At 40.1% G+C, this 14,786-nt stretch overlaps 1 pseudogene; it reads right to left on the bottom strand.

The window, feature by feature from the left end:
- Positions 1-13,166: 13,166 nt before the first annotated feature.
- On the bottom strand, positions 13,167-14,008 carry LOC101128574 (nicotinamide/nicotinic acid mononucleotide adenylyltransferase 1-like; annotated as a pseudogene).
- Positions 14,009-14,786: the final 778 nt, after the last annotated feature.

The raw sequence follows: 14,786 nt of genomic DNA, 5'->3' as shown, positions 1-14,786 counted from the left end.
ACAAAACCTAAATAACAGTGGCTTAAGCAAGATAGGATTTACTTCATCTCTTGTAGAAAGAGACCAGAAAAAGGAATTTCAGGGATAGTTCAGTAGGGTAGCTCAGGGCCATATCTGGCACAAACCAGGGGTTTGAACGTGTGTCAGGTAAATTTTAAAAACCCCAAGTAATCGACTCAGAGGTGTTAGGCCAAGGTCTCTGTGATTCCCTTTGCCTTTCCCTCATTGTTGATTATAAAATGGCCACTGCAGCTCCAGTCACCTCTTTATTCTCGACAGGAAAAATAAACAGGCAAGGACAAGAGGGATGGACCAAGCCTGAAGTCCCTTTAAGGAAGACACCACCTACCACCACCATGGGTGATAGGCTGTCATCACTACTACAACATCTGCCTATGCATCCTTGGTGAGAACTCTCATGTGGCTTTTCCTATTTGCAAGGATGGCTAGGAAATATCATTTTTGGTTTTTAATCTAAGCAAATTATTTTTAATCCAGGCAACAAAATGACAAAGTGAGAAAGAAGGTAAAGGATGAATGCAGTGGTGTGCTCCAAATGACTTGTACTGGCTGTGAGAGCTGAAGGTGACATTTTCAGATTTTTTGCAAGCTTATCATGAAACACATTGGTAGCCTGAAATTGGCCATGGTGGGAGTATTTACATTGCAAAAATTGTCAAACACTGAAAATCAAGGCCCTGCCCCCTTTTGTGGAGAGGCAGTTGTTAAACTTTTACCAGCACACCACTGAATATTGGATAGGCAAATGGGAGTCCCTGCTACTGAAGGCTTTTTTTTTTTTTGTCTTACTATATTTGTCACTTATTTCTGACTTTACTGGTTGAGACTTATTAACACATAGGTAGGTAATCTTTTGAAATACTTGTTGTTTTAATAATCCTCCTGTCTTTATTCTATTGAGTTTTATTCTTTCTGCAGAGAATGTACAAGTTGTTTCTTGGTAGTAAGTGAGAAGAGTCATAAAATATTGTGAATTTCTGTTCTAGACATTTAAAAGATTTTATTTTAAAATATTCTGATCTAGAAAGATTCAGATATATTCAGAAATAGCTTCTTAATTTTATATCTGAAGCAATTGTGATCTCAAGCTGTTGCTAAGACCATTAGCTTTTCTAAGGTATAATTTTACTGAGGTAGAAAAAAAAAACCTTACAGTAATTTTTCTTCCCAAATTTAACCCTGAGAAAAGGGTAAAGTGGAATGTTGTCTCCTCCTGGTTATATGGAAGAGTCAATGGCTTTTCACTCTCAAGGCCGAGACTTCCTAAATAGGTCTTTTCCCCTTTTCTTTAGAATATAAACAGGTACTGAAAAGCACAGCATTGACAACAACAAAAAATGCTTTCCTTTTGGCTTGAAAGAAGGCAATAAGAAGAAAGATTTTAGGAGCTGAGCTGGAAATTAAGAAGAAAGCCTCAAGGTTTTGTGAGCATGAGCCTACTTAAGGGGTCTTGCCTCCAAGACAGTATTTAGGATATATGGAAAGAAGCATGGGAAACAAAGGTATGTATCAGTTAGAGTTGCAACATGTACCTTAGATGTTTCTTTGAAAAATCTTGCTTTGTATGACTTCCTTTAATGTTATCCAACTGTAGTAGTTATGATGAAGAATTTTTTTAATAAAAAAGATCCATAATGATCAGTCTGAAAGGATTGGCTATGCAGCTGAATTATACATATTTGAACACTGTCTATTGAGGGTTTTTAGAGCATGGTCAATAAATGACACCTGCTTGCTCTCCTAAGTATGAAAGCAAATAAGGACCGAAATCAGGCCCAGCGCGGTGGCTCATGCCTGTAATTCCAGCGCTTTGGGAGGCTAAGGCGGGAGGATCGCTTCAGCCCGAGAGTTAAAGGCCACAGTGAGCTATGATTGCACCAGGGCACTCCAGCCTAGGTGGCAGACTCTGTCCCAAAAAAACAAAACAAACAAACAAAAATCAGAAGTCAGAGAGATAAAAGTCTAAATATTATCTTTATTATCTAAAAAGTGGACTGGAAGATTTGGCCTTAGATCTGTGGCCAAATTTGCTTGCTAATATTTTACCTCTAAATTAAAAAGTCTCAGATACTACCATAGTGGAACAGCCACAGGCTGCAATTTATTTGCAATAATTGTGGATCATAAAAGTTCATTCTGTCATGAGAAAATGCCCTTCTTCTGGTTTCCCAAAAGATTATTCCACTCTGTATCAGTTTATACCCTAAGTTAGCCCATCTTTCAAAAGACAGGCTAATGTTGTGCCTTTCCATTTGAGACAAGTTGATCACTTTTTTCCCCAGCTAACCAAGGGAGACTCCATTTTGCCTAAATAAGACTTCCTGAAGTTGTTTTTGTTTGTTTGTTTTGAGGTCTTACTCTGTCTCCCAAGCTGGAGTGAAGTAGTGCAATCACAGCTCACTACAGGCTCGAACTCCTGAGTTCGAGCCATCCTCCCATCTCAGCCTCCCTAGTAGTTCTAGGACTGAAGGTGCATGCCACCACAACCAGCTATTTTTTTTTTTTTAATGGAGGTAGGATCTTCCTGGTCTTGAACTCCTGGCCTCAAACGATCCTCCAGCCTTGGCTTCCCGGAGTGCTGGGTAGAACCCAGAGGGATTCAGATGTAGGTGAGCCACCACAGCCAACCAAGTTTGTGTTTTCTTCTTAAGGTGCTTAAGCTCAAATTGTATCCATTTCAAATGGATTGTATTGTCCCCAAAAGCCATGGCTAAGTTGGAATGCTTTGTGTAAAATCACAGGAGATAAAATAATAAGTAAAAACATGGGAACGTTACTATAGAAAGTCCTGGTGACAGTGAAAGAACAATATTAACTTAGTTGGCTAATGTTTAATGAGCACCTGCTGCATGCTGGGCACACTTCTAGGCACTGGATGATTGCAGTGAGCAAGAAGCTTCCACTTTAAGTTGGCAATGATATTTTAATTGAGGAGAGCAACAGTGAACACTGGAACACAATATAAGATGTGAAATCTAAGCTATGAGGACAATAAAACAGGGTAATGTAACAGAGAATGATGTTAGGGGGTGAACAGCTTTATATTTTTCAACCATACTCTCAATAACCTCAGGAGTCTTCTCTTCAAAAAATGAGGAATCGCACAATTTCTTCACTAGCAACAACCTTTCTTTTCCTGTAGTCTCAACTCTTTCTCTCCATTGGCTCTTTTCCCCAAACAGTAAACATCCTAAAAATATACACATATGCACACGCTTATAAATACACAAAACAGAGCCACAAAAATAAAACCCCTCTTGCTCCTAAATATGTATCTAGGTTTAGCCATTTTCTTTTTCTCTTCTCATTCACGCTTCCAGAAAAAGTAGTTTAGGCCCCCACTGTCTTCATTTTCGTAAGTCACATTCATCCCATAACCCACTAAAATCCAACTTCTGTCTGCTCCATGCCATTGAAACTATTCTTGCTGAGGCAGGGCCACTGCATACTGCTGGGTAGGTTGTGTATATACATCCCTGGTTAAAATTTTATTGACCTTTGTATTGCCAGATCTAATAAATACTTTTCTGTCTTTATTCTATTGCATGGCTCAGATTCATTAAACACTACTAGTCATTCTTCCATTCTCAAAAACCTTGGCTTTGTCAAAGGCTGGAAACAACACAACTGTCCATTCCTAGAGGTCTAGCTGAATTAACACAATGGAGTACTTTGGAGCTATAACAAAGTGTTAGGACTGTTTTCTATATGCTACAGAGAGTAATTGCCAGGATATATTGTTAAGTGAAAAAAGTTGAGTAGAGAAAAATATGTATTGTATGTTGTCATTTATTTTTAAAAGGTGAGGGATATGAATATATACATGTTTGATCATAAAAAACAATAATGGAAGGATAAACAAAAAATGTTTTAAAGTTACATAGAGGGCAGAGGGGAAGAAAGGTAGAAAAAACAGGATGGAAGCTAGATTTCTCTGAATATACCATGTTTTGTGGATTTGACTTTGAACCCTGGAAATATTTTACTTACTTATAAAGTGAAAGTCATTTTGTAAAAGAATCAATAGAAACTAAAATAAAAAACGAATCAACCTGTTAATCAAGCTTGTGATACAGAAAGGAATTATTTCAAATGACTTAAAAAATGCAGGCAGATCACGAGGTCAGGAGATCGAGACCATCCTGGCTAACACGGTGAAACCTCATTTCTACTAAAAATACAAAAAAATTAGCTGGATGTGGTAGCACGCACCTGTAGTCCCAGCTACTTGGGAGGCTGAAGCAGGAGAATCGCTTGAACCCAGGAGGCAGAGGTTGCAGTGAGCTGAGACTGCATCACTGCACTCCAGCCTGGTGACAGAGTGAGACTCCATCTCAAAAAAAAAAAAAAATGACGGGAGTGGTGGCTCACGCCTGTAATCTCAGCACTTTGGGAGGCTGAGGCAGGTAGATCACGAGCTCAGGAGTTCAAGACCAGCCTGGCCAAGATGGTGAAACCCCGTCTCTACTAAAAATACAAAAAATTAGCTGGGCATGGTGGCACACATCTGTAATCCCAGCTACTCCGGAGGCTGAGGCAGAGAATTGCTTAAACCTGGAGAGGTGGAGGTTGCAGTGAGCCAAGATTGCGCCACTGCACTCCAGCCTGGGTGACAGAGTGAGACTCTGTCTCAAAAAAAAAAAAAAAAGCAACAATCTGTAAATCCTTCGTGGAATATAATTGAAGGGCAAAAATAACTAGAAAAGAAAACTTTCAGTAGTCATATCATTATTAATAATATTTGGCATTTTAAATTTGAAATTATCATAAAAATATACAATGATGCAACACATAGTGAGGTTTTGGTCAATGATGGACTGCCTATATGATGGTGGTCCCACATAAGATTATAATGGAGCTGAGGAATTCCTGTCACCTAGTGATGTTGCCATCATAATGTCATAGCATGATGCATTACTCTTGTTTGTGGTGATGCTGGTGTTAACAAACTGGCTGTACTACCAGTTGCATAAAAGTATAGCACATACAATTATGTGCAGTACATAATACTTGATAACAAATGACTATGTTACTGGTTTATGTGTTTGCTATACTGTATTTTTTATCATTATTTTAGGGTGTAGTTCTTCTACTTATTAAAAAAAAAAAGTTAACTGTAAAGCAATCTCAGGCAGGTCCTTCAGGAGGTATTCCAGAAGAAGGTATTGTTATAGTAGGAGGTGACAGTTCCATGCATGTCATCTTCCAGTGGGGCAAGATGTGACAGTGGGAAACAGTGATACTGATGCTTATCCTGTGCAGGCCTAGGTTAATGTGTGTGTCTGTGTCTTAATTTTTGACAAAAAAAAATTTAAAAAGCAAAAAAAAAAAAATTTAAAAATTTAAAAATATAAAAAGTTTATGGAATAATAATATAAAGAAAGAAAATATTTTCGTGCAATTGTACAATGTGTTTGTATTTTAAGCTAAGTGATTACAAAATAATCCAAAAGTTAAAAAATTTTAAAGTTTATAAAATCGAAAAGTTACAGTAAGCTAAGGTTAATTTATTATTGAAGATAACTTTTATTATATAAATTTAGTGTAGCCTAAGTGTGCAGTGTTTATAAAGTCTACAGTAGTGTATAGTAATGTCCTAGGCCTTTGCATTCACCCACCACTCTCTCGTCTACTCACACAGAGCAATTTCCAGTCCTGCAAGCTCTATTCATGGTAAATGCCCTATACAAGTGTACCATTTAAAAATCTTTCCTATTTTATTTTATTTTTCATCTGAATGAAGATGCCAATAAAGGACTTTTACTGCAGGTTTGTTGCATTTAAATGACACAATGTAAGGGGTAAAAAAGTGTACAACACATAAAACCCCAGCATCAAACAAACAAGCAAAACAAAACACCAGCATCACTCATTTCCTCTAAATTCACAGTACAAAAGCAAATTATGGAAATGATGCGAGAGGGAACCAACAATGGCATATTTTCTTCTTCCTTAAAGAAAATCATAGCTGTCATTAATATTTATTCCCCTGTGAAGTACATTGTTCTAACTTCCATTCCAAGGGGAAGTTCTGTCCTTGAGGACACCCAAAATTATGCTATTACACGGCCGCATCAGCAGCATCCTGGGCACTGGGAGAAAAAGCCAAGCAGCTGGTTCTCTGTACAAAGTTGTTGCTCCATAGATAGTGTAACGATAGGATCATTTCACCATTACCAAGTCTCCTGCAAGGGTCCCTACATGCCTTGACCAGTGAGGTCCTGAGGTCAGTAGAGTCACAGCTGAGCAGACCACGGGTACTTCTAAGTAGGAAGGCCTAACAGTGTGAGAGAAGTCCACTCAGGTCTGCTGATTAAGCTATCAATAAAGGCTAAGAACATTCAGACTTATTAACTCCTTGAATGAGACCCCTCATTCTCTGTGGTTCTCTCAATTCAAGGTAGCAATCTGTCATCTCTGAAGTTGCTCCTGAAAATAGAGGGCAGATGATGGCCAGGCATGGTGGCTCATGCCTGTAATCCCAGCACTTTGGGAGGCCGAGGTGGGTGGATCACTTGAGGTCAGGAGTTCGAGACCAGCCTGGCCAACATGGCGAAACCCCATCTCTACTAAAAATATAAAAATTAGCCCAGTGTGGTGGCTTGCCTCTGTAATCCCAACTACTTGGGAGGCTGAGACACGAGAATTGCTTGAACCTGGGAGGCAGAGGTTGCAGTAAGCCAAGATCATGCCGCTGCACTCCAGCCTGAGTGACACAGCGAGATCATGATCCGCAACAAAGCTAAGGGAATGTGTATAAAGCGTTAAGGCAGCAGCTCTCTACCTCTGCTGGGCATCACAAATACCTGTGTATGTTTCTAAACATATGAGGGCTTGGACCTCACTCCCTACCTCCAAAGGTGGAGCTCCAGGGAGATAGGTCTTGCTAAAGTTCTGTTGGCAATTCTGATGTGTGCCACAGAGAACTATTGGTACAATGTTTCTGCCAGGCCTATGCACAATCTTTATTTGGTGTAACTGGAGATGATTTATCAATGTTGCATTTTACAAGATCACCACGTTAAGAATTCCTTCTTTTGTCTACCCTGGCTGCAGATTACCAAGAGGCACGCATAAAATGTCAATTCACTTCATAACCAAAGTTAGAATTTTATTTTATTTTTTTATTATTATACTTTAAGTTATAGGGTACATGTGCACAATGTGCAGTTTTGTTACGTATGTATACATCTGCCATGTTGGTGTGCTGCACCCATTAACTCATCATTTACATTAGGTATATCTCCTAATGCTATTCCTCCCTGCTAACCCTACCCCACGACAGGCTCCGGTGTGTGATGTTCCCCACCCTGTGTCCAAGTGTTCTCATTGTTCAATTCCCACCTATGAGTGAGAACATGTGGTATTTGGTTTTCTGTCCTTGCGATAGTTTGCTCACAATGATGGTTTCCAGCTTCACCCATGTCCCTACAAAGGACATGAGCTCATCCTTTTTTATGGCTGCATAGTATTCCATGGTGTATATGTGCCACATTTTCTTAATCCAGTCTATCATTGATGGACATTTGGGTTGGTTCCAGGTCTTTGATATTGTGAATAGTGCCACAGTAAACATACGTGCAATAAACATGTGTCTTTATAGCAGCATGATTTATAATCCTTTGGGTGTATACCCAGTAATGGGATGGCTGGGTCAAATGGTATTTCTAGTTCTACATCCTTGAGGAATTGCCACACTGTCTTCCAAAATGGTTGAACTAGTTTACAGTCCCACCAACAGTGTAAAAGCGTTCCTATTTCTCCACATCCTCTCCAGCACCTGTTGTTTCCTGACTTTTTAATGATCGCCATTCTAACTGGTGTGAGATGGTATCTCATTGTGGTTTTGATTTGCATTTCTCTGATGGCCAGTGATGATGAGCATTTTTTCATGTGTTTTTTGGCTGCATAAATTATCTTGGGCAGTATGGCCATTTTCACGATATTGATTCTTCCAATCCATGAGCATGGAATGTTCTTCCATTTGTTTGTGTCCTCTTTTATTTCACTGAGCAGTGGTTTGTAGTTCTCCTTGAAGAGGTCCTTCACATCCCTTGTAAGTTGGATTCCTTGGTATTTTATTCTCTTTGAAGCAATTGTGAATGGGAGTTCACTCATGATTTGGCTGTCTGTTTGTCTTTTATTGGTGTAGAGGAATGCTTGTGATTTTTGCACATTGATTTTGTATCCTGAGACTCTGCTGAAGTTACTTATCAGCTTAAGGAGATTTTGGACTGAGACGATGGAGTTTTCTAAATATACAATCATGACATCTGCAAATAGGGACAATTTGACTTCTTTTCCTAACTGAATATCCTTTATTTCTTTATCCTGCCTGATTGCCCTGGCCAGAACTTCCAACACTATGTTGAATAGGAGTGGTGAGAGAGGACATCCCTGTCTTGTGCCAGTTTTCAAAGGGAATGCTTCCAGTTTTTGCCCATTCAGTATGATATTGGCTGTGGGTTCATCAGAAATAGCTCTTATTATTTTGAGATACGTCCCATCAATACCTAGTTTATTGAGAGTTTTTAGCATGAAGGGCTGTTGAATTTTGTTGAAGGCCTTTTCTGCATCTATTGAGATAATCATGTGGTTTTTGCCTTTGGTTCTGTTTATATGCTGGATTACATTTATTGATTTGCATATGTTGAACCAGCCTTGCATCCCAGGGATGAAGCCCACTTGATCGTGGTGGATAAACTTTTTGATCTGCTGCTGGATTTGGTTTGCCAGAATTTTTGCATCGATGTTCATCAGGGATATTGGTCTAAAATTCTCTTTTTTTGTTGTGTCTCTGCCAGGATTTGGTATCAGGATGATGCTGGCCTCATCAAATGAATTCGGGAGGATTCCCTCTTGTTCTATTGATTGGAATAGTTTCAGAAGGAATGGTACTAGCTCCTGTTTGTAGCTCTGGTAGAAATCGGCTGTGAATCCATCTGGTCCTGGACTTTTTTTGGTTGGTAGGCTATTAATTATTGCCTCAATTTCAGAACCTGTTATTGGTCTGTTCGGGGATTCAATGTCTTCCTGGTTTAGTCTTGGGAGGGTGTATGTGTCCAGGAATTTATCTATTTCTTCTAGATTTCTAGTTTATTTGCGTAGAGGTGATTATAGTATTCTCTGACAGTAGTTTGTATTTCTCTGGGATTGGTGGTGATATCCCCTTTATCATTTTTTATTGCATCTATTTGATTCTTCTCTCTTTTCTTCTTTATTAGTCTTACTAGCAGTCTATCAATTTTGTTGATCTTTTCAAAAAAACCAGTTCCTGGATTCATTGATGTTTTGAAGGGTTTTTTGTGTCTCTATCTCCTTCAGTTCTGCTCTGATCTTAGTTATTTCTTGTCTTCTACTAGCTTTTGAATATGTTTTCTCTTGCTTCTCTAGTTCTCTTAATTGTGATGTTAGGGTGTCAATTTTAGATCTTTCCTGCTTTCTCTTGTGGCCATTTAGTGCTATAAATTTCCCTCTACACACTGCTTTAAATGTGTCCCAGAGATTCTGGTATGTTGTGTCTTTGTTCTCATTGGTTTCAAAGAACATCTTTATTTCTGCCTTCATTTCATTATGCACTCAGTAGTCATTCAGGAGCAGGTTGTTCAGTTTCCATGTAGTTGTGTGGTTTTGAGTGAGTTTCTTAATCCTGAGTTCTAATTTGATTGCATTGTGGTCTGAGAGACAGTTTGTTATAATTTCTATTCTTTTACATTTGCTGAGGAGTGCTTTACTTCCATCTATGTGGTCAATTTTGGAATAGGTGTGGTGTGGTGCTGCAAAGAATGTATATTCTGTTGATTTGGGGTGGAGAGTTCTGTAGATGTCTATTAGGTCCACTTGGTGCAGAGCTGAGTTCAATTCCTGGGTATCCTTGTTAACTTTCTGTCTCATTGATCTGTCTAATGTTGACAGTGGGGTGTTAAAGTCTCCCATTATTATTGTGTGGGAGTCTAAGTCTCTTTGTAGGTCACTCAGGACTTGCTTTATGAATCTGGGTGCTCCTGTATTGGGTGCATATATATTTAGGATAGTTAGCTCTTCTTGTTGAGTTGATCCCTTTACCATTATGTAATGGCCTTCTTTGTTTCTTTTGATCTTTGTTGGTTTAAAGTCTGTTTTATCACAGAGTAGGATTGCAACCCCTGCTTTTTTTTTGTTTTCCATTTGCTTGGTAGATCTTCCTCCATCCTTTTATTTTGAGCCTATGTGTGTCTCTGCATGTGAGATGGGTCTCCTGAATACAATACACTGATGGGTCTTGACCCTTTATCCAATTTGCCAGTCTGTGTCTTTCAATTGGAGCATTTAGCCCATTTACATTTAAGGTTAATATTGTTATGTGTGAATTTGATCCCGTCATTATGATGTTTGCTGGTTATTTTGCCCGTTAGTTGATGCAGTTTCTTCCTAGCCTCGATGGTCTTTACAATTTGGCATGTTTTTGCAGTGGCTGGTACTGGTTGTTCCTTTCCATGTTTAGTGCTTCCTTCAGGAGCTCTTGTAAGGCAGGCCTGGTGGTGACAAAATCTCTCAGCATTTGCTTGTCTATAAAGTATTTTATTTCTCCTTCACTTATGAAGCTTAGTTTGGCTGGATATGAAATTCTGGGTTGTTGAATATTGGCCCCCACTCTCTTCTGGCTTGTAGAGTTTCTGCCGAGAGATCCGTTGTTAGTCTGATGGGATTCCCTTTGTGGGTAACCCAACATTCCTCTCTGGCTGTCCTTAACATTTTTTCCTTCATTTCATCTTTGGTGACTCTCACAATTATGTGTCTTGGAGTTGCTCTTCTCAGGGAGTATCTTTGTGGCATTCTCTGTATTTCCTGAATTTGAATGTTGGCCTGCCCTGCTAGGTTGGGGAAGTTCTCCTGGATAATATCCTGCAGAGTGTTTTCCAACTTGGTTCCATTCTCCCTGTCACTTTCTGGTACACCAATCAGATGTAGATTTGGTCTTTTCACATAGTCCCATATTTCTTGGAGGCTTTGTTCATGTCTTTTTACTTTTTTTTTCTCTAAACTTCTCTTCTCACTTCATTTCATTCATTTGATCTTCAATCACTGATACCCTTTCTTCCACTTGATTGAATCGGCTACTGAAGCTTGTGCATGCATCATGTAGTTCTTGTGCCATGGTTTTCAGCTCCGTCAGGTCATTTCAGGTCTTCTCTATGCTGTTTATTCCAGTTAGCCATTTCATCTAATCTTCTTTCAAGGATTTTAGCTTCTTTGTGATGGGTTCAAACATCCTCCTTTAGCTTGGAGAAGTTTGTTATTACTGATCGTCTGAAGCTTTCTTCTCTCAACTCGTCAAAGTCATTCTCTGTCCAGCTTTGTTCCATTGCTGGTGAGGAGCTGTGTTCCTTTGGAGGAGAAGAGGTGCTCTGATTTTTGGAATTTTCAGCTTTTCTGCTCTGGTTTCTCCCCATCTTTGTGGTTTTATCTACCTTTGGTCTTTGATGATGGTGACATACAGATGGGATTTTGGTGTGGATGTCCTTTCTGTTTGTTAGTTTTCCTTCTGACAGTCAGGACCCTCAGCTGCAGGTCTGTTGGAGTTTGCTGGAGGTCCACTCTAGACCCCGTTTGCCTGAGTATCACCAGCGGAGGCTGCAGAACAGCAAATATTGCAGAACAGCAAATATTGCAGAACAGCAAATGTTGCTGCCTGATCCTTCCTCTGGATGCTTCGTCTCAGAGGGGCACCCGGCTGTATGAGGTGTCAGTTGGATCCTACTGGAGGTGTCTCCCAGTTAGGCTACTCAGGGGTCAGGGACCCACTTGAGGAGGCAGTCTGTCCGTTCTCAGATCTCAAACTCCATGCTGGGAGAACCACTACTCTCTTCAAAGCTGTCAGACAGGGATGTTTAAGTCTGCAGAAGTTTCTGCTGCCTTTGTTCAGCTATGCCCTGCCCCCAGAGGTGGAATCTACAGAGGCAGGCAAGCCTCCTTGAGCTGTGGTGGGCTCCATCCTGTTCGAGCTTCCTGGCCACTTTGTTTACCTACTCAAGCCTCAGCAATGGAGGACGCCCCTCCCCTAGCCTTGCTGCTGTCTTGCAGTTCCATCTCAGACTGCTGTGCTAGCAGTGAGCAAGGATCCATGGGCGTGGGACCTGCCAAGCCAGGTACAGGATATAATCTCCTGGTGCACCATTTGCTAAGACCATTGGAAAAGCACAGTATTAGGGTGGGAGTGTCTCAATTTTCCAGGTACAGTCTGTCACAACTTCCCGTGGCTAGGAAAGGGAATTCCCCGATCCCTTGCACTTCCCGGGTGAGGTGATGCCCCGCCCTGCTTCCGCTCACACTTCATGGGCTGCACCCACTGTCCAACAAGCCCCAGTGAGATAAACCCAGTACGTCAGTTGGAAATGCAGAAATCATCCATCTTCTGCATTGCTCACGCTTGGAGCTGTAGACTGGAGCTGTTCCTATTCAGCCATCTTAGAACCCAAAAAGCCCAGAGTTAGAATTTTAAATGAACTTTTTTGCTTCACACTTTGCTTCTTTTATGTGCTAGAGCTAGGATGTTCTTTTTGACTTCTTATTTGTAGTTAGTTTCACAGAAAATTCTTCTGGGTTTAGTGTGCTGTTAATCTCTTGGTTGAAAGATTAAAAAGATTTATATATACATATATTTTTTAAAAAGACCAAACAGGTTGGGTGTGGTGGCTCATGCCCTGTAATCCCAGCACTTTGGGAGGCTGACGTGGGCAGATCATCTGAGGTCAGGAGTTCAAGACCAGCCTGGCCAACCTGGTGAAACCCCATCTCTACTAAAAATACAAAAAATTAGCCAGGCATGATGGTGCATGCCTGTAGTCCCAGCTACTCAGGAAGCTGAGGCATGAGAATTGCTTGAACCTGGGAGATGGAGGTTGCAGTGAGACAAGGTCATGCCACTGTACTCCAGCTTGGGTAACAAAGTGAAACTCTGTCTGAAAAAAAAAAATACAGAAAACATTCATCTTAGCACCTTCTGATAAAAATTTTTAAAAAAAGACGCTGATTTTACCTTACCACTGATTTTTACTAAACTTTTAAGCTTTAAGCAACAGGATCACAATTTCTTTGCCGTCACTAACACCCAGATTGTTTAACATACTCAAAAGGGAAGTGCAAAACATCATGCTCTAGGATTTCTATGCCTTAGCTTCTGCAGTATTTCTCTACAAAGGGGCCAACATGACCCTAGCATTCCTGTCTTCACTCTCAGAGCTGTACAAATTATGCTTTTCGATGTATTCTTGAAAAAGATCTGGTAGCAAGTAGTGAATGCTCTGGCCCCTTCTAAGGGCTCTCCGGATTTTTGTGGATGAGATATCATTAGTGATCCATTCATTCACCACATGAATGTTGCTGTGGTGTTTCCATAGCACATTAGAGTCATAGATGAATTTCTGAGCATCATTTGCAGCCCAAGTAATACATAGGAGCCCATAGCTGGCCACAGTTTGGGTGATGTTTTCACCTTTCCACAAATTAGGAACACCAAAGCACTCCAGTAAATCTGCCCCACACAGCAGCTTGACCTTTGGTGCACCTTTTGGTTTTGGCTCTAGGGATTTTTTTTTAGTAGAATCTTGTCTTTGTTCAGTTCTCTTCCTCTTCCATCCAGGCCTTTCTAGTGTAGGTGAGTTCTGCTGGTGATCACAGTTAGTAGCCTCCAGTTTCTCCTGATGGTGTGTTAGCAAAGTAATAGTCTCTTTCCACTTTTTCTGAAGACTTTCCCATGTATCAACTTCCACTCACTTAGAATTCTTGGTGGCAAGTTCGGCTATGATGACCCGGTGATGGGCAGGAATGAGTCCTTTCTTCTTATAAGCATCACCAACAGGAAAGATCATGCGTTTGACAACTCTATATCTTCCTGTTCCATTCATATAGTCCTTTGCCAGCTCAAACAACCTGAGGTGCCTGTTGGTGATAGGATTGAAGGAGCTACAGCAAGGAGAACCACTTCAGTCTTCTCTGAATTTTCCATAGTAAGAACTTGAAGTTGTTGATGTAAATGGAAAACTGTGATGCCTCCCTTGTTGTTTTTACAAAGGAAATTCTTTGAATCTGAAGTGTCTTGCAAAGTAGACTATTGGAACCATTCCAATTAGTGTGTCAAAAGTCTTCTCTAAGGTGGGCTAGAAAAATGGTTTTATATCCAAATTGTAACTTGCACCCTCACTGTCCACTGGCCTGAGTGCTCCTGGAGACAACCCACGTCCAGGACGCCAGTGAGGTGAACACCTTTCCTATTGTATTTTTACTGGACCTTTTCCAGTATTCAGTACAGTAACATGCTGTATAGATTTATAGCCTAGGAACAATAGGCTACAGCATATAGCCTAGGTGTGTAGTAAGCTATACCATCTGGGTTTGTGTAAGTACAGTCTATGATGTTCACACAACAATGAAATCACCTAACAATGCATTTCGCAGAATGTATCCATATCATTAGCAACATATGACCGGGTAACAAAAAGTAATTACTTTAACATTGTCATCAACCAAGCTTTACCACATAAGAGAAAAGCAATAGAAATACAAATTTAAACAATTTAATTAAAACTACTATAACCTTAATTTTGAATTGAGAATATCAGTATGAACTCATGATGTACTTTGTCTAAAAATACATATTCCCTGGCTCTTCTGAAGAAAAAGTTTTAAAAACAATTACCAATGCAATAGCAATGAACATCTTTCACACTCAGATTGTGACCTCTAAATAGCATTCCCCATTTAAAAAAACTAAAACGTTTTGGAGA

The sequence above is a fragment of the Gorilla gorilla genome, chromosome 3, assembly GCF_029281585.2.
Source record: "Gorilla gorilla gorilla isolate KB3781 chromosome 3, NHGRI_mGorGor1-v2.1_pri, whole genome shotgun sequence".
Taxonomy (NCBI): domain Eukaryota; kingdom Metazoa; phylum Chordata; class Mammalia; order Primates; family Hominidae; genus Gorilla; species Gorilla gorilla.
The sequence above is the reverse complement of the archived record's forward strand: the minus strand, read 5'-3'. Positions and strand labels throughout refer to the sequence as shown.